The sequence below is a fragment of the Anas platyrhynchos genome, chromosome 3 (genome assembly GCF_047663525.1).
Source record: "Anas platyrhynchos isolate ZD024472 breed Pekin duck chromosome 3, IASCAAS_PekinDuck_T2T, whole genome shotgun sequence".
Lineage (NCBI taxonomy): Eukaryota > Metazoa > Chordata > Aves > Anseriformes > Anatidae > Anas > Anas platyrhynchos.
This window is the reverse complement of record NC_092589.1, coordinates 19,589,750-19,608,303: the sequence shown is the minus strand read 5'-3', so window position 1 is coordinate 19,608,303 and position 18,554 is coordinate 19,589,750. Positions and strand designations below refer to the sequence as shown.

General features: G+C 42.6%; 1 pseudogene; it reads left to right on the top strand.

Annotated features, from left to right (window-relative positions):
- Nucleotides 1–2,405: 2,405 nt before the first annotated feature.
- Nucleotides 2,406–13,504, top strand: LOC119716612 (calpain-14-like; annotated as a pseudogene).
- Nucleotides 13,505–18,554: the final 5,050 nt, after the last annotated feature.

Genomic DNA, 18,554 nt, shown 5'->3' with positions numbered 1-18,554 from the left:
CTGACCTAACGCTAACAGTCCCCACTAAACCATATCCCTAAGCTCTACATCTAAACGTCTTTTAAAGACCTGCAGGGATGGTGACTCCACCACTTCCCTGGGCAGCCCATTCCAATGCCTCACAACCCTTTCTGTGAAGAAGTTCTTCCTAATATCCAACCTAAACCTCCCCTGGCACAGAGGCAGCCTGCACCTGGGATAACTCACTATTCATTTAGGTGAGACAGACAAAGTAGTCTCTGTCCATGTTCTTTTATTCCTTCGCAAATTAGGGTGAGAGGAGAGCTGAAGAACAAATGGTGCAGTACTTGCCTGTGGCTGGGCTTGTCCCCAGGACTGCCCATCTGTAGTGCCACACTGCCCTGCTTTCTGCTACAGCTGGTCCTCTGGGATAAAGCATTGCAAGTTAGGAATGTTTCCTGAAATATCTCCAGGCAGCTTTTCACTTGAGTTTCTCCATCAAGTCCAAGAAATGTGGCAAGAGGCAGTTCTGGAAGAGGTTCCACCATGTCAGGGGTCCCTGCCCTTTCCCAGCCATTTGTGTCCAGCACAGGCTGGGAGGAATTCAGCTCTTGCAGGAGATGAGATGCAGCTTTGCATTAAAAGTGGATGATTTTCACAGGGGAACACTAAGATACACACGGTCCCTTGTGCCTGCAAACAGGTACTTGACCTTACTGTTGAATGAGAAGAGAACAAAGAAAGGGTAATAAAATAGTTTTCACTGAACGTGTTTCTCCTTTCTTGGCAGCCAGGGACCCTCCTAGGAATGACAGGATTTATGTGTGCTTTTGGGGTCCTTATTTATGCATCTGATTGAAGATACATTTTCACAATTCTGTGATGGGATGCATTTGCACAGATAGCTCTTCCATGCAGCCTGTTTTCTTTTTCTGGAAGAAAATAGCAAGTTGACTGTATCTTCTGAAGGTCAGGCTCTTCTGCTTCACTGCCAATGCCTAAAGCTAGCCTGAAATCAGAATTAATATTTTAAAACTTCTTTAAGATTCATTTCTCTCATTATTATTATTTTTTAAATATAAATAGACTGAGATTTTGGCTTTAAGAATTTGATCAGTTATTTCTAATGAAAATTCCTGAGAAAGACCCTGTAGAAATTGTTTGGCAAAAAATCCTTGTTTTGTAAGAAAAAGTTGCTTTCATCTTCTAGATGGTTATGCCATTTAAGGAACTTTGCTCCTCAGAGGTTGTTCAGAGGCTCCATATACAGCTGTACACTGCTGCTAGAAGCCATTGCTCTTCAGTGCTTTCTTGTGATATTCTCAGAGCTGACAATAGGTCAGGCCAGGAAGCCTTCGATGGCAAATTTCCCCAGACCACCTTGATACCCTTCCCTAATGCAGGGAATGTGAGAGAAATGTGAGCTTTTATTTCTGAAATACACCACCATATTTAAGCAAAGACTTTAGGTTGTACCTGCAAGTGCACTTTTCATAATATGTGTTAAGAGACTAACAAAGATTAACAAAGCCTAATGCAGTCACATTTTAATTTGACCAACCAGTGGTAATTTCTGCAGTTCATGTTCTGCTGTATAGTGAGAATGGCTGTAAAAGGTGGCACTCCATTGTTCCTTCTGCTACCTTAAAATTTACTATTTTGCATGCAAGCATTTGTTTTATTCCACACAATCAGGAACAGCTCCTCAGCCCAGATACAGATTGCCTTGTTAAATCAGAGGAGCTGGGCTGAGCTGTCAAATGCAGCCTGCACCAATGTTGTCTGAGATAAATCCTCTCACAGAGGGAGTAAGTGCCTGTCAGAGAATTCCTTGATGGTTCAGTACTTTTACCGAAAGTGAAGAATTTCCCATGAATTCTTCAGATTCTTAGTTTAAGACTGAGGAACCAGCCAGTTCATGGTACCTAAGATGATGAGCAAGATCAGGGGAGATCATAGGATAGTGATTTATTGGAAGGAGTTACATTAGATGGCAAACATACTAAGTAGGGTAATGTGCAAAGAATAGAGGATCAAATCCATCCAGCCCACCAGTTCACAGCTTCCATCTAAAGCTTGTAACCTTTGTCTGTTATGCTTGGCTGCTTTCCCTTAGAAATTATGAAATGTCTGGAAGAGACATGTACACACTCTGCTCCACCCATGTCAGAGGACATGGTGGGAAACCGTGTTTATATATATTGCTGACAGTCTAGTTCAGTAACATTACTGAGTGGAGTACACGTGATTTCCAGGTATATTTTGACTCTTCATATACTGCTGTGTCTGGGTCCTGCTTGTACACAGGACAGAGGCTAGGCAGCAAGCAAAAACTTAAAAATCAGATGTGTGTGGGGGGGTTCAATACATATAAAGTAACTGAATCACTGACTCTCATACACACAGCCAGAACTTCTGGCTCAGTTTCTTAGAAATAAGGCTACATGTTCAGGTAATTTAAACCTCCATTTTTGAAGGCATTATTTTTTCATACTATCTCTTGGTTTCAAAGCTTATTTGTAAGGTTTAACTGTTTTACAAATACCAGACTGAGGTACGAACTGGTAAAAGGGTTACAACGATTTTATCAGGCATTGTGGATGTCCTGCACATGCAAAAAAAGTCAGATCTCAAGTATTTGCTCTTCAGTATAGCTCAAAATATGTCGTTTGCCCACTGGTTCTTTTCCTGGGGAGCAGCAAAATGAGGATTTCTTCATAAATACATGCTTTTACTGTCTGTTTTTATGAAGTGCTGTCAGTGTCCAGGCCTTTTTTTTCCCCTCTCATTTTTGTATTAACTATATCTATCTGTCCACTGTTCATGTTGTTGTAGCTCTGAAGGTCAATGGCTATAAAAAAAGGCAAGGTTTGGAGGGAGAGACAACACTTTTCATCTGGAGAAAAAGTGTACACGGTGTTAGGCACTTAAATCCTTCAGCTTTTAAATTTCTAACGTACAACAGAAAATAAAATTTTTGTTTCCAGGGTTATATTTTGAAGACTTTTCTTTTGTTTGCCCTTGAGAATCAAGCCTTGTGGATCACTGGTAGAGTGGTTTTATAACAAATGAGTGCTCTCTGTGGGAGGACAACATAATCTGTGTTTGTTGGATTTCTCACTGCTGGGTTTCTCACTAAGAATACTTTCTACACTGGAATGTAAAGCCTTGAACACACAGAGATCGGTGCTAGGTTACAATTAAATAGAGCCCCACTTCTCCTGTAGGCGCCATCCCCCTCTTCTGACTAAAGAGAAAAATTTAAAATCCCCAATTTACTTTTTACACGTAATGATCAGGAACTCTTATGGAAAAGACACACCTCATCCTAAAAAACAAGGAGTTTCCAGCAGAACTGAGCAGGGCAAGACTCCTCAAGGGAGATCTCCTCAAAGGAAGAATTTATCCCTGCCAGATATCTTCTGCAGATAGTGCCGTGCCTTTGCTGCCTTCCCTGAATAAAATAAAATAAAATAAAATAAAATAAAATAAAATAAAATAAAATAAAATAAAATAAAATAAAATAAAAAATAAATAAAGTCACCTGTGCTCGTTTCAAAAGCACAACCCACCTGCCCAGCAGAACTACCAGGCCTTGCTGGAGATGTGCTTGAAGAATAAACCCCTGCTCACAGATGAGAATTTCCCTGCTCACACCAGCTCTATTAGAACAGGAACACTGTGAAAGCAACTGCAGAAATTTATAGTGAAAGAGGCTACACATAAATGATTTTCAGAGCTCTCATGTAAGTGGGTGATCAAACGATAGCCAGTGAGTAGTGTTAGCACTGAGTGAACTTACTTTTAGACTTTAATTTAGGCAGGCCTTAATGCTGTCAGAGATGACACTTAGAGTAGCAGCTGTAAGTTTGGAAGTTGGAGTACATACAGGTTTATAACTGTGTTTGAAGCATTTATTGTCAAGAAATAGAACCAACTTCATTCAGCTTAGGTCCAGTAATTCTTGGAGCAGGCAGGGAGAGCAGGTGAAGAGAGTGGGGGTGCTCGTGTCCCTGGAGCAAGCGGCGTGCCAGCAGTTCTGATGATCCGGTGGTGATTCTGTGATGATGGTTCTCATGGTGATAATTCCTCCCCCAGAATTCACGATTTTGATATTTTAGAAAATTTCTGAGTTTCTAGACAGTTCTTAACCTTCAGCCCCTGTCCCATTGCCCACGTACTGTTGTGATGCTGGGGGCTGTTACTTTCACAGGCAGCGGCAGGTGCCTTATCCTCTTGCTGGTCTGTTCTTTTTTCCTACTTAACTGTTTAGTCTAATCTTTCTCGGACTTGTGTTTTCCCAGCCCTCAAGGTTGAGCTTCTGTTGTGACTAAAAACTGACCTGCAGCGAGTTGTTTTCAGTTCTGGAGCGTCTATATTCATCTTGTGCCTGTTTTTCTAAGGCCTTTCCTGCTATCACACGGTTGAACTGGATGTCACAACAGATGCTTGGTACCAAGCTCTGAGCAGGTTCCCATAACAAATGGATAGCAAGTCTTGCTAGCCAGGACAGGCTTCTAGCATGGTTAGATAAGGTCTGTTAGCTCTAGCCTGTTAGTAGGAATGGTGATACTGTTCTTACTGAGCTGGTGAGCAAAACATTGATAACCCAGTCATCCTGAAAGCAATGTATGCAGTTATTTGAGAGTTTCAGGCCCACGTACTCTTTACATTCCTGTGTCTGTAAGGAAATATTGTCGGCAATAACAGATAGCATCTCCCAGCTAAGTCATTTTCTAGTTGTCAGACTCTATCAGATTTATCCAGTTTCTTAGGGCCAAATTTCTCATAAACTCTTGAAAATCAATAGGAAGGAAAAGGCACGTTTACAAAATAAGCAGGAGGGCTTGGAAATAGCAGACCTGGTTCTCAGGGTTTCAGACAGAATTGTGTCTTGCAGGTGGTTTAAAGTCAGGATCTTGCTGGCAGAGCACGAATGCCATCCTCAGGTGCCTGAGTTGAGATATGCCGGTCTCTGAGGCTGAGAGAGCTGTGACAGCATAGCTGCGTTTGGAAGGGAAGGCCAACACAAGTCCTGGTCTCTGCAAAGGCCTTCAGGTCTGTCATTGTGTCCCTCCATGCCAGGTATATTGGAATGGGCTTGAAACCTCCTCTTTCTCTCAGCCCACTGTTCTGCTGCTCTAAAACTGCCGTAGGAAGGCTGCCTTTTGCTCTGATGCCAAACTTAGCCCAGCAAAGACTCTCTGAGGATGGGTGCTGTGCATCCTTCAGTCCCTTTGCTGCAGAAGAAAACATTGAGATCATGCTGTTTGGCCTGCAGGCTTGTAGCTTGCTGGATCTGTGACTGATGGCCTGTGAAACGAGCACCCAAATTCACCAAGGATAGGAGCTGGTGTCTAATTACTGTCAAGGCCTTTTGAGGGGTTGCCATTTCTCTGCTACCGCCTGAAGGGGAAGCCAACAGTGAGAAAATTAGCCTGAGCAATTTATGGCTCACAAGAGCGAAATGAAAGTTTGATGCTTAGGTTATTGATTTGATCCAAGAGGCATCTGTGAGCGGAGAAGAATAATAGCATAATTTCTGCCTGAACGGTTGGTCAAGAGACACGCTTATCAGGGTAATAGAAACTTCTTCAGCACATATCAGTTAATGTGTAGCCTGATGGTCATTCAAATTAGGGAGACATTAGCCAGGTTAGCAGAAAGGTTAACAGTTACAGTCTGCCCTTGAAGCCTCTTTGACTGAAACTTGTCAACAATAATGGAGGGGCCGGGCTGGCAGCGCTGAAGGGTTGTCTTCTTAGATATTCATGGACAACCACACTGATGTGTCTAAGCTCCACTGGCTTATCTGAGACCAAACTCAGTGTAGACCAAACACAAATGTGTGCCCAAGCCTGTGTCAGATTAGCCAGAGCACGTGACAGCGCTGGAGTTGTACCTGAATTAGAACAGTATCTGCTAGGACGATGCTACCTTCATTATTTTGAAACCTTTAAACAGGCAGAAGGAGTGTTTGCATCGTCTACTTTTTTTTTTTTTTTTTTTTTAATGTATATTCCAGACTCGAAATTTACTGCATCTCTCATCTCATGAGATTGCAGCTCTGCAGACAAAGATTTACTTCAAGCTCAAAGAGATATTAGTGACTTGTTTTTCTCTCTTTTTTTTTTTTGGTCATGTGCTTCCCAGGCTTTGCACAGAACACCAGTATTTTAGGATGCAAAAAGAAAGCAACTGGGTTTCTGCCAAGGATTGATGGGCAAGGAAACTCCTTTGTCTAAATATGTAAGATTTTTTATACAATATAACATTTTGGGTGGAATATTGACTGTATAAATCCCGGCATAGAATAGAAGATACACACACCCTTATTGCTTTACTTTGTGTGGTGTGGATGAAGCAATTGTTAAGATGGGACAGGCACAGTAAAAATATTGACAAACTTCAAGGTTGAATTAGAGGTTTGAGAGGTGTCTCCACCATATGAAACCAACACTCTTTTCTGTTGCTTTTCTGTCTGCTACTGCCTCACTAAGGAGTGGCCATGTGCACTTGGTCTGTAATGTTGCTGCTTGACAACTGAATGGAGACAACACAGAAGCAGGAAAATCTGAGCCTTGCAATCTTCACACCTGAGTCTTAGTGAAAGTGCATTCTCTTCTCAGCTTTACAGTTGGAAAAAAATCATTTTTATACCATGTTACCTGAGGTAGAAGAACATACTGGCATCTCCAAAACAGGTAGGGCAGGACCAAATTGGTTCTTATTAAGTTTTAAATCTACTTTAAGCCCTTAAATACAAAGTGCAGCTTTGCCTGGAAGATCCGTTGGAAATTATTTTTCTCATCTGAAAAAGTGAATGCTTTCAAAGGAAAAAGGGAAAGTTTTTTTTTTTTTAATAGTGTAATTTTATAGACAACATAACAAATAGTATCCAAATGAAAAGATCGTGAAAGAACAATTATAGAACAATCATGGTTTGGTTAAATAAAGCACATATATGGATTGTCACATTTTATATGCATGGTTCATTATAAAGACATCAGCACAATAGCACTTCTGGTATCTTCATGGTGCTCTGAACTTAGCTGGCAGGTCTTGTTTTTCTGCCAGCCACGTTTCCATTTGTCTTGGCACAGAGAACTGCTGGTGCTTGGTGGCCCTGGAAGCCCTGACATTCCATCAGGGCTCCAGTAGTGCCACAAAACCAACATTTTGGAGGAAATATGTTGGTATTTTCCACTTCCAGGTACATTTGCTTCCTGAGGATTTAGGAGGTCTTCAGAAATCCTCTGTCATGCTTTGTGTCACACCCCTAGATAATTTCCACAGGGTTTCCTTTGGTCAAGAGCAAGTGGCTAGGGGATATCTTGACCTGAAGGATCATCGCTCTGAACCAGTCTGAGCATATGCCTTAGTTTGGCACTTCTCTCCAGCTAGGCCCTATCCATATTTTAATCCAGACAAAAGTCTTACGTGCTGGCAGAAGTCAATGGGGCTTGAACATATTTTCCCAAATTTACGGTCTTGCTCAGCTCTTGCAGCCTGCAGTTGGGAACTCCTTCCCCAAAAGCCCTGTTTTGCCTAATTTCGCTATTTAATATTCTTTTACACCTGACACATGCTTCATTTTCTCCTCCATCTGGGTGAGGCTGATGAGTTGGATCTGTGGGTGTCAGTACCTCCCACTGATCTAATGCAGTCCTCTCCCAAGACAGCTCATCCTGAGCCCACTGCTAAGCAACTCTTCCTTTCCCATTGCTTCAAAGGGATGTTCCTTGTAAGGGAAACGTGGTCTTGTTCCTTTCCCCCAACAGTTCTGTCACATCATGAATGGGTTGAGGTGGTTGATGATAAAAGCTAGTTTTATTATTTTTCAGTCTATAAGAATGTGTTCTGGGGAACCCTTCTGGAGAAGGTATATGCTAAGTGATTCGTTCCAAGTCATGCAAATGGTCTGTCTGAATCACATTGTTTTGTGGCTATGCGTTTTTGTTTATAAAAGCATCTTCTAGGCCTTGCCACATTTGGAGCATTGCAAATGGTTCTCATCTTTCTATTTTTAAACAGTAAAAGCTCACACTGCAGTAACTGTTGCTAATTCAGGCCCTTGAGTTTAAATCCTAAGGTTTAGGATATAAATGAAAGCAAATATATCCTGGGGGATTGTCCTCAGAGCAAGAAGTTTGATTTTGGGGATGTATAGACAAATTCAGCTTTGGTCTTGGTAGAGGTACCTACTCTGGGGTCTTACAAAACCTTTAACTTGTTAAAGCATTCAACCATTCACACGGTATGCTGAAAATACTGCCTTTTCTCTTTGGGTTGTTTTGTTTAGAGTGGTTTATTGGGACTAAGAATAAGGCAACAAGTCATAACTGATGGAATTTGTTAGTCATAGGCTAAAATAATCTGAACATGGTAAAATTAGCAGAGCAGGGAAAAGTCCTAGTTAATGTTGAGAGAAAGATTGTACAGAAGGAGAGAAACTTCAGTTATTTTCACTTGGTAGCATTAAAACAAAAAGAGAAATTTCCTCTGCAACAGTGAAGAAAATCACTTTGGAGACTGAGCTTTCAAGGCATGGTGAAATCCTCAGGCAACATTTGGCAAGGCGGAGTTATTAAAGAACCTATCTTCTGACTATAAGCCTAAGAATATATTGATGTATTTTTTGTCTAGACTCCATAGTTCCTATGAAGATCTGCAGATTGGGCAAATTTCAGACACCTTTGTGGATTTCACAGGTGGTGTTAATCGAAGGATCAAGCTTGCAGTAGCTTCTCCTGATCTGAGGGATACCTTGAGAAGTGCAACCTACAGCAGATCTCTCATGGGCTGCCAGATGTGTTTAGGGGTAAGACTTAGTGTGACATCAAATGGTTTCACAGCTAAAAGCCTTTCCAGACATGTTTGCCTCTTCTCGGCTAGTCATTGTTACTACTATAAAGTATCAAAGTTGCCACATGTGGCTTTCTGAAGAAATCACATTCTCAAGGTTAAAGATTGAACGTGGATTGGTTCCCTGCTGCCCTCAGCTCCATTGTGTTTAGGAACTGGTTTATCTATTGAAGAGTCTCTATTAAATAGGACCTATCATTTTCCCATTTTTATTAAACAAATTTTCTGATTGTACAGGTGGTGCACTGAGACACAGACTCATGGAATAAGCTTATAGCCAAGACCAGAGAGGGGTGTGGTTCAGAACATAAATTCAAATCTTTGCTCCCAAGCCTTATACTAATACTTCAGCTATTGGGAAGCCCTAAACCATAATCTAACCTAGACTTTTTAGAAGTGAAAAAGATAAAGATCCACAATTTATGAAAGGACCCTTGCAATCATACTCCCAATTCCAAACATGCTGCAAAATATGGCTGTTAGGAAAAATGTGTCTGTTAAGAGCTCAGATGTTTGTTTTGTTTTGCTTTTGCCATTCAAACCATTCTACATTTGCTTTGAGGGTCACTGCTTACACAGATGCATGTTTCTGAGACTGATGTGAGTCTGCTGTGTGAGTAGAGATAGAAAAAAAGATTTGTTTTCCTGCTGGTTCTCTTGCTTGTATACAGGCAACAAAGGTCTTGAAAAATGGGCTTGTTGCTGGCTATGCTAACACAGTAACTGGTATTAGAAAGGCAAGAGTAGCACTAACATCCTGGGTCAAAGCTTATTTGCATGTCAACAATTTTTATTTATTTATTTATTTTTTTTTTTGCAACAGTACGTTAAGCTTTGTAAAGACTCCCTTTCAAGTGCATCTGGTTGAGTACTGTGACCTTGACAAGATCAGTATAACTCTAAGAGTGGGAATTATTCACAGAGCTCTGCTGAGAGCATCACCTACAAATGTGTCTTAGCTGTTAAGGGTGGAAGGGTATGCCTTTTGGTATGCTAGGAGGATGGGGTGAAACCTGCTCAGGGTAAAAAAGCCTTCCTCTGAAGTCAGAGGAGAGCCAATAGCGTGGAAATGTTAATTGAATACAAAGGCCAAAACATGACAAATTGCAGAAGGAAATATAAGTTGCTAGAGTAAGGGAATCAAACAGTACTCCTGTGCAGAGCTGGACCCCACTGATCTGTAGAAGTGTTATGAGGAACGCCCTAAAGATGTCTTTGTAATGGGACAGAACAGTAAAGTAATAAATGCCAAAGAACTTCCCAAGCACAGCAGAAGTGCTTTAGTTACAGTCTTTGTTAGCGATGTCTGTCAGTCCAACTAGCTCCTCTGATGGGGTGAAGGAATAGGCAGGAGTCAGGGGGTCAGCTCAGCTGGTGGAGCTGCTGTGCAGTCAGCCATTCAGCTGCATGCTGCCAACATAATTCCTAGTCAGCCTGGCTTCCTCTTTTCCCACTGTAGCATCCCAGTTCAGGAGGCACTAGTCTGTGTGGTCACCCTGTGTGCTTTCCCATTGCACTCTGCTTCGCTTTCACGGCGGCACAGTTCTGCTTCCATGTAAGCACAAAATGAACAGATGTTGGAAAGGAGGAGGAATTTACAGCCAAGCGCCCAAATTAGGAATCTGTGAGGTCTCAGGTTTCACTTCCAGCGAGGTAAGATAAATTATCTTGATCTCTGTGTGCTTGCATTGAGAGTTGCATGTTCATAGCATAATAAAATATCATCCTTGCTAGCATTTGTGAGAACAAACAAAATCTGTGTTGCTGCCTGGCACAGTGCAGTGATATAAACCAGATGAGAACTGCTGAGACCTTGGTGAGCACAGTGTTACTGTGCTCTGCAGGTGACAAGTCAATATCGACCAAAAAACCTGGTGAGACTGTGAGATCTGTTGGGGAGAATTGAATGGAAAGGGGACTGGAGTGACAGGTGGGTTTAAAAAATTGAAGGCTTGATGCCAAGCGGGAGGGAAAGTTTCTTGGGGGAAAGATGCTGCCATCTTCAGGATTGAATTAATGTGAAGAGGAACATAAAGATAAATTGCACAGGCCCTCTGGTTTCAAAGCAATGACTCAATAGGTTTGTATTTCTCCAGCAGTGAGTGCTTGTGTAGAGGGGCTCACTTCACACATGCAGCTTCAACTGGTTTGGTTCTGCTTTTCAGTGCTTTCAATACCAGAGGAAATACAGTGTGAACTTCAGATGCTGACCGTGTTGCTGCAATCTGGATGCCGTGCCAAGTGACAGGTGATAGTTTAGCAATTCAGGAGGCTTTAAACAGCACGTTTCAGGGCCCTTTGTCACAGGAGGGGCCAGGCAAAGTTCTCCACATGCTGCAAAGTGTTAGAGCGAGGTGACTGTGAAGGAGTCCTCCGTCCTGGCAGCTTGGGGTATGACATCAGGGGAAATAAGTTGAGATAAATGGGCTATATATTTGCATCTGCATGGATGTTTTTGACAGGACCCATGAAAGACAGTGGTTTGTATTCCAGTCCATGGTCAACTCTAGACCTGCCCTGTTCCTCCTGGAACCAGAGCATGTTCCTTCTGTCCCAGCTTCTCTTCATTTGTTCAGGAGGCTCAGGGGTAGGGAGGAGAAGGATGAGCACAGGGAGGTGTTGAGAATATTACTGACTTTCACCTTGCCTGTGGAGCAGTAACTTCTCTGGGTGTCAGTCCCATGATGACAGCACACCAGCTGTTCCTGTTGAATAGCATAATGAACACGGTAATGTAGGCCTGCCTTTTAAATGACTCCCAGCTGCCTCTTCTACTGTCCTACCCCTTCCTTCATTATGCCAAACACTCTTCCTATTATGCTTCCTTTGACAGAAAGATGACCAACAGAACAGATCTAGAATTTCATATTTTAACTACTTGTATGCTGCGTGTGCACATGGAGGAACTGGCTGATGTGAAGGGGAGCGTTTCTGGTTTCTGCTGGAGAAAACCAGAGGTGTTTAGCTATATCTCATGGGACCCAGTATGCTTGCGGAGAGTCTGCCATGGCTGAAGGCATAGTGGGCCTGTGCTCAGTGAGGGATAAACATGGAGATACATGGAGACAGGGATTTGTCATCCTTTTATAGGGGAAGGCTACGTCCTCAGTCGTGAATCTGAGGCCACATGGGTTTAGTCACCCCTTGGTTTTGCCCTTAGCTTTTACAAACAGCACTTTCATTTCAGCCTGTGCCAGCTAGTTCGAGGTAATATGTGACCTGCTTTAGAGCAGCCCTTTGTTGCGTGCTTGTTCTCCTTCTCTACTTGATGATGTGAGGCTGTGCCGATGTGGCAGAGATGCACTGCTCTAAAATGGCAGGAGTGAGGGAGAAGCAAGGCACTACCACATCTCCCAGGGTTTCTTGGGACATGGACAACTTTCAAGAGCTTTTGTCTTATTTTTAAGGTAACTGTGAAGTTCTTGCTTGCTTTGCTTTTTCTTGTCGTTTCTCCAAAGCTTGTGCCACGAGGTGGCAATGTTGTCACCCATGTTGTTTCACTGCGATGCGGTGGATGGTAATATTTTGATCTCAGTGCTGCTGTCCTTTTCTGAAGCTTTAGTTGTGCTTTTGCTACTGATAGATGCTGCTGTTAGAGCAGACACTTGCTTCTTTACTACATAATAAAATTTGAGGATTGCCACGTGTAACACAGAATGAGTCAGCTTTGAAGTTCTCTGATCTCTTTCCTTTTCTGTTTGTAAGCCATATGGACTAAACTAAACTGCTGACAAGATGTCTCTTGGCGCTCTTTCCCCAAGATGTCTCTGTGAAATTTTAAGATGCATTTTGTAGACCTCATGATCTGTAAATTAACTGCAGACTTGATGAGCCAGGGAAATGGGGAAGAGTGGATGTATTCCCTGAAGAGTGGGAAATGGGTTAAAGGAAGCACAGCAGGAGGAAGTCTGGGATTCTGCAATGGTGAAGGGTGCTTTGGGCTCTTCTGGGTGCCTTGGGCGTGACCCTTCTCTCTTGACTCAATTAGTAGCACATCATGCCCCTTAACACAAAATGGACAAGAGAACATGCTCTTCCTGCTTGAACCTGCACATGAACATCAGAAGTAAGCAGCTGAAGTACTTTGACTAGCTTCTTTCATCGCAGGAGCTGTGTTGCTTGCAAAGATAGGGCAGTGACTGGCATGAAATGGTCTGCAGGAGTCCTTGGATCACTTGGCAATACCGAGCTTCTTTGGGGCAATAGCTTTTCTGTTAAAATTTACTCCTTGGAAGTGCTGAAGATACCTGAGGATTTACCTTTAAGTAAAGTGACTGGGAAACACAGAGACTCAGCCCTTCTGGAAGCAGGGTAGGTGGGATCTGAAGTCAGTTAACCCATACACAGGGAACAAGAGAAGACTAATGATAAATTTTTAAACAAAATAAGCTCTTAGCTGCAGGTGAGCCAAAGGTGTGCCTTTTGTTCATTTGTTCAGCTATTGCAGAACACATTTCTTCTCTGTTTCTTCCCTTAACAGCACCAGGAAGTCAACAGAAAGCTGTCCCCAGTGTTCTTCACTTGGCATCACCTTGTGAACAAGCACCAAGTCTCGATGAATGGGAGGGGACTCACGACTTCCACCTGGAGCACGGTGTCTATTCGATCCACTCTGGAGTCTCAGCAGGAATCGGAATTCATCCTGCAGGTCTTCTCCAGGAGGCACGTTATTAGGTGAGATGCTGCTGCTCCTCTGACAGCCCCTGATTGTTTGGCATGGTGGGGAGATCTGGTCATCATGGTTCACTGGGATAGAATGAGGACTATGCAGCACGCTGCCTCATGGAGAGGCTGGCTGGGGACCTTTCCTAGCTCGGGATGCTAGTGGCTAAAGCACCGCTTTTGGCCTTACACTTTTGGGAAGTGTTGAGCTAGGCCCACACAAGTGATTCTTGCGATGTGCTTGTTTTTGAGACTGGGGAAGCACAACGCCTTTAAATGCACTATAGTTTTGCCAGGGGATCCTGCTGGCAGTGGCAGAGGGGTTGCTTATGCAGAAAGTGGAGAATGCAGCTCTGGAAAAGTGTCTTCAATAACTGTATGATGGCCACATTTTTCTTCCTTATTTTTATTTTTTATTTTATTTTTGTATTTATTTAAAACCCTAAAGGCAACTGTCGATAGGTGAGAAGATGAGATCTGGGAGGATTTCTTAACAAAGCATTTTGAACAGTTAAATGTGTGCAAGAGCCACCAGGCAAAATTGCTCCAGAGCTATGATGCAGCAGTGTGAAAGTAAAAGCATGTGGATGTGCAAGGGATGTTTGGGTGTAGAAGCACAGGGAACAGAGAACGGCCATGGGAGGTTGGGCAACATGTACAGCACTAATTCCATGCAGCAGGTTTGGCCACAAAGCTTGGGAATATGTTAACACTGGGGCAGACAAACTTCTATACAGGAGAAGCAATGAACGCCTGGAGCTTACTGCCACAGGACTCTGTGGATGTGACGGTATCAGCGGGCTCAAAAGGCATCACCACTCTGGTGGAAAGCAGGTCCATCAACAGATACTAAAAAACTATCACTGCCCGCCCGAAGTGCCTTGTCTCCTAATAAAAGAAACCCCAGTTCTGTAGCTGCTAGGCCCGTGGGTGAAGGGCAGGAGTGTGTGTGCTTGTGGGAACTATCTGAATGAATGTTCTTACCAAGCCATGACTTGGGAGAGTCATTTACAAGCATTCAAACCATCTCTTTTGCTTTTATAAGTCGGCATAGCCCTACCAAAGTGAACTTAATTTGTGGACTAGGCCTCCAGCTCTTTGCTGGGATGGAGCCTGTGATGCTTGCAGATCTGTTTCAGAGAAGCAGTGGGCTGGCTCTGCAGATTGAAAAGAACAATATAGTGAGAAGTAATCCCATATAGTCTTTAAGTCACTGGAGACTGGCAAGAAATAGATGTTCTCTGTAGCATGACACGGGAGCAGTCTGGCAAATAGACTTGTAGGACATTTAGATATTAGTTCTTTTCATAAAGGAGAGAGGGGGACAGAGATTTTAAGTGATGCAGGCACATGTAGGCTGTAGCGTTAGGGAATCTAAGTGCTTAATTTCATAAATACAGTTTTAGAGAGTGCATGAGATTCAGGGGTGAGAAGGACTCGGGTACATGCTTACTACTGCACTGAAGCTGCACAAGAATATTTAGAGAGAAACGCAACAGTGTATGTATTCCCTATCGGGAGGCATTAAACAATATAAACAGCTGTGTGCTCTTTATTCCCCTGAATAGCCTGTTCCTAACAGTATTATTTTCACAGGTTTTATGAGAAAACGGTTAGAACTGGATAGCTAGGTAACTGTATTTGTTGTTGTTTATAACAGTTGATAGAGCTATCAATTATTAAGTGGCCCACTGTGGTGTCACTGGAGCCCTAGGGTTCAGACTGTGAGGCAGGACATGATAGAGGGAGCAGGGACATCCAAGGCCCTTGAGCAGATGTGTCGCATCCTGCCAGACTCCTGGAGAGGCTATTTTAGCAGCTCTCATCATAAAGCATGTGCCCTTTCCCAGTTGTCAGGTCTCTGCTCCCTTTTGTGATTTGCAGCTGAACACAGTGGAGCAAACTAACTAAGCCTGATTTAACTTGCACTCAACTCAGTGGGTGATGTTGTAAACACTGATTTAATATGTGTAGGAGCAGCGCTAGAAGAACCAAAAGGTTGTCTGAGGGAACATAGATCTTGCTCTTTCTGTGTGCTTTAAAGATGGTCCTTGGTGCCAGTGGGGATGGCCCTGGGTGGCTGGGAGTGTCTGTGGAACTACAGAGGTCGCAGCAGGACTCTGCTGGATGTGATGGGGTGAAAATCTGTTAGTCCCAACTGTATTCGTTACACAGTGTGTGTTATCAGCTCTGCAAGAATTATTTAAGGCCGAGAGTATGCAGGACATAGTTTAAATGTCCTCAGCCCATGTGCAGAATGGGGTTTCAGGACACCCAGCTTCAAATAGCCATTCATTTTAATTCTGTACACACTGTTTTTTATATCACATTTTGTGCTTACTTACTTCATACCTATTTAATGCAGAGGAATGCAATTGCAAGGAGATTATTTTGCTATTGATTACTTGATCCAGGAAAGAAGCAGAATTCATGCCATGCCATGAATCACTAAACATTTGCAGCAATAAACTTTATAGAGCCATGTGACTTGCTGTTACAGAATTGTAAAGAATGCTTTACTGGAATGATTATACCAAACTGTGTACAATTCAAACTGAATTATCTGGCTCACAACAAAATGTTTTTGGCATGGCACCTACTCAGACACTGTGAGGCTTTTATGTTGCTAACAGAATAACATTTTCTGGGCAATTCTGAAGATAAATTACTCTTCATTTACAATGTGCATTGTAGGAAAAATGGTTTAAAAGGCTGCTGAAGGATGCATTTGTTTGTAACCACAGCATTTATAGAGATGCTGAGCTTTGCAGTGGGTGCTATTCATTTAACAGAAATGAAAGAAAAGTGAGGCTGTGACTTGGGCAGGGTATTGCTAATAGAGGCCTGTCTTACTTTATTTTATATTTTTTTTTGAAAAGACAGATGCAAATAACAGGAATGGCAAATAATGGTTGGCATGTGAAGAGGAGCTGGATGATGAAGTATACTGCGACAGCAATACTGACATGAAATTGAAAGGAACTCCTGGCAAACAAATTAATCAGCTAGAGCAGGACACACTACTGCATATGCTGGAGGTTTTCTGGGTATGGATATTGCACACATTAAGTATGCAGCTGGGGTAGAGGAGGTACTGGTCAGCCTCACTGCACGTGCTCTGCATTTTCAGGATTTATGTCCAGATGGGGACATCGACTTAGAAAAGCAGGGAAAACAAATACTTCTTCAGTGCCTGGAAAGGGTGATAGGCATGAGTTTAACGTGGGGCTATGCAGTCAAGACCTGATCAGAACCTCTGTCTCCTGGAGCCCAGCCTTGAATCTGGACAATGAGCTCCTCTCTGCCTTGTGTACTAGAGTGCTACTGCTCTGTAATTCATGTACTGTTGTGAGCCAGATCTTTCTGATAAACAATGCTTCTTCCTCGCTAGCATCCAGGAGCTTGAGTTATGATCCTGTCCCAAAGTCTGAGGCTTGCAAGGAGCCAGTGATCACTGGGCAGTTCTTCTGTTATCTTGCCATCTGTGTATGCATACCCTCACATTCCCTTCTCCCCTTCTCTTGCCATTGTCCTCAAAAAAAAAAAAAAAAAAAGTTGAAATATTGCACTGAGAAAGGGAAAAAAATATATATTTTTCCCTCTTAGAGAAAGAAATGCTAACGGTTACCTTTGCCTTTCCTTCCTGCTGTGTCTTACACAGGATTAGGCCTGAAAAGCAGTAGCACCGAGCTTGAAGTTCAATTTATCAGTACAGTCAGGACTGATTTGTTACACTACCTGTTCTGGGGAAACAAATGTCTCCATTGCTCTCCTCTCCAGTCCAGGCAGACCTTTGTTTTGCTCAGATCAATTATCGAAGGTAGGAAGCTGATGCTCCACAGATAAAGGCATGAAAACTGCAAAATCCTGACTAATGCTACTTAGCCTGGCAGTGCCAGAGACCGATGCTGGTTGCAAAGCACCCACTTGTCATTTTGGTGGCTGCAGATACGAAGCAGAAAGAGCGCCCTTTGCCTGGACTTAATCTCCTACTTTTGTTGTTGTTGTTGAAAATGCAGTGAAAAGTCATAGAAAATGATTCTTGGGTGAATTACGTGTCCCATTTATCACTAATAACATTGTAACTGGAGGGTCAACTTCATCCTTGGAGCTCAAATTCATAGTAAGAGTCAGGTTGAAGATGAGGTTGTTTTTTTGTACAAATTTTTATCTCCTTTATGAGACAACAGAAATAGACTTTGCTACTGCTTTTGAAGGAAATAAGTTTTTCTATGAAAATTTGCTACTGTAATCTAGCAATTATTATTCTCACCATTTAAAAAATGATCAGTTAAAAAAGCTCACAATTAAAAAAAAATCACTTTTCTCCCCAAATCCATTTTGACAGAATAGTTACAGCAAACCTTACAGAAATGTAGGATTTACATTTTCAGATTCAAAAGACCCAGCATGTGGATTGGTACGAAGAGCCATATTAGAAAAGGACCCATTTTTTTCTGACTTGTTTCTAACAAGTTATACATGTGTCTCATGTTGAGGTAAGGGTGAATAGCTGAGCACCCTGCAGAGAGAGCTGTGGAGATCTTCGTGCTTCTGCAGAGGCAGCTATGAGAATGATGGCTGCAGCTGATGCTTATTAAGTGGGATGAAATGAAAGCTATAGGTGCTTTAAAGTAGCTGGTTTTCCTCAGCTGAAAGCAGCATTTCTTTCTCATAAATATGCTACAACTAGACATAAAACGTCTACCTTGCACTACCTGCCTTTTGGTGACACTATCAGAATATTAGCCTGATGATGCTCATCCTTGGGGACTGTGAAGAACCATGACTCCCAGCCTCTGTGGACAAATTCAGACCACAGAAATAGACCTGAGCATCTCAAAAGCAGTTTGACCTGAAGGACTGAAGATTTTTGAATATCTGAGATGAACGCTGCTGACAACTCAATTTTTACTTCAGGCTGCTCTTCTTGATTTTGCAGGGCATGGCGTGGAAGCAAAGCTTGGGCACTTCACAGCCTCCAGTGTCTAGATCAGTGTTTTCAAATGTGCACAAGTTTTCAACAGTTTTTAAACTGCTGAATTTCACAGAACTTTAATTGTATC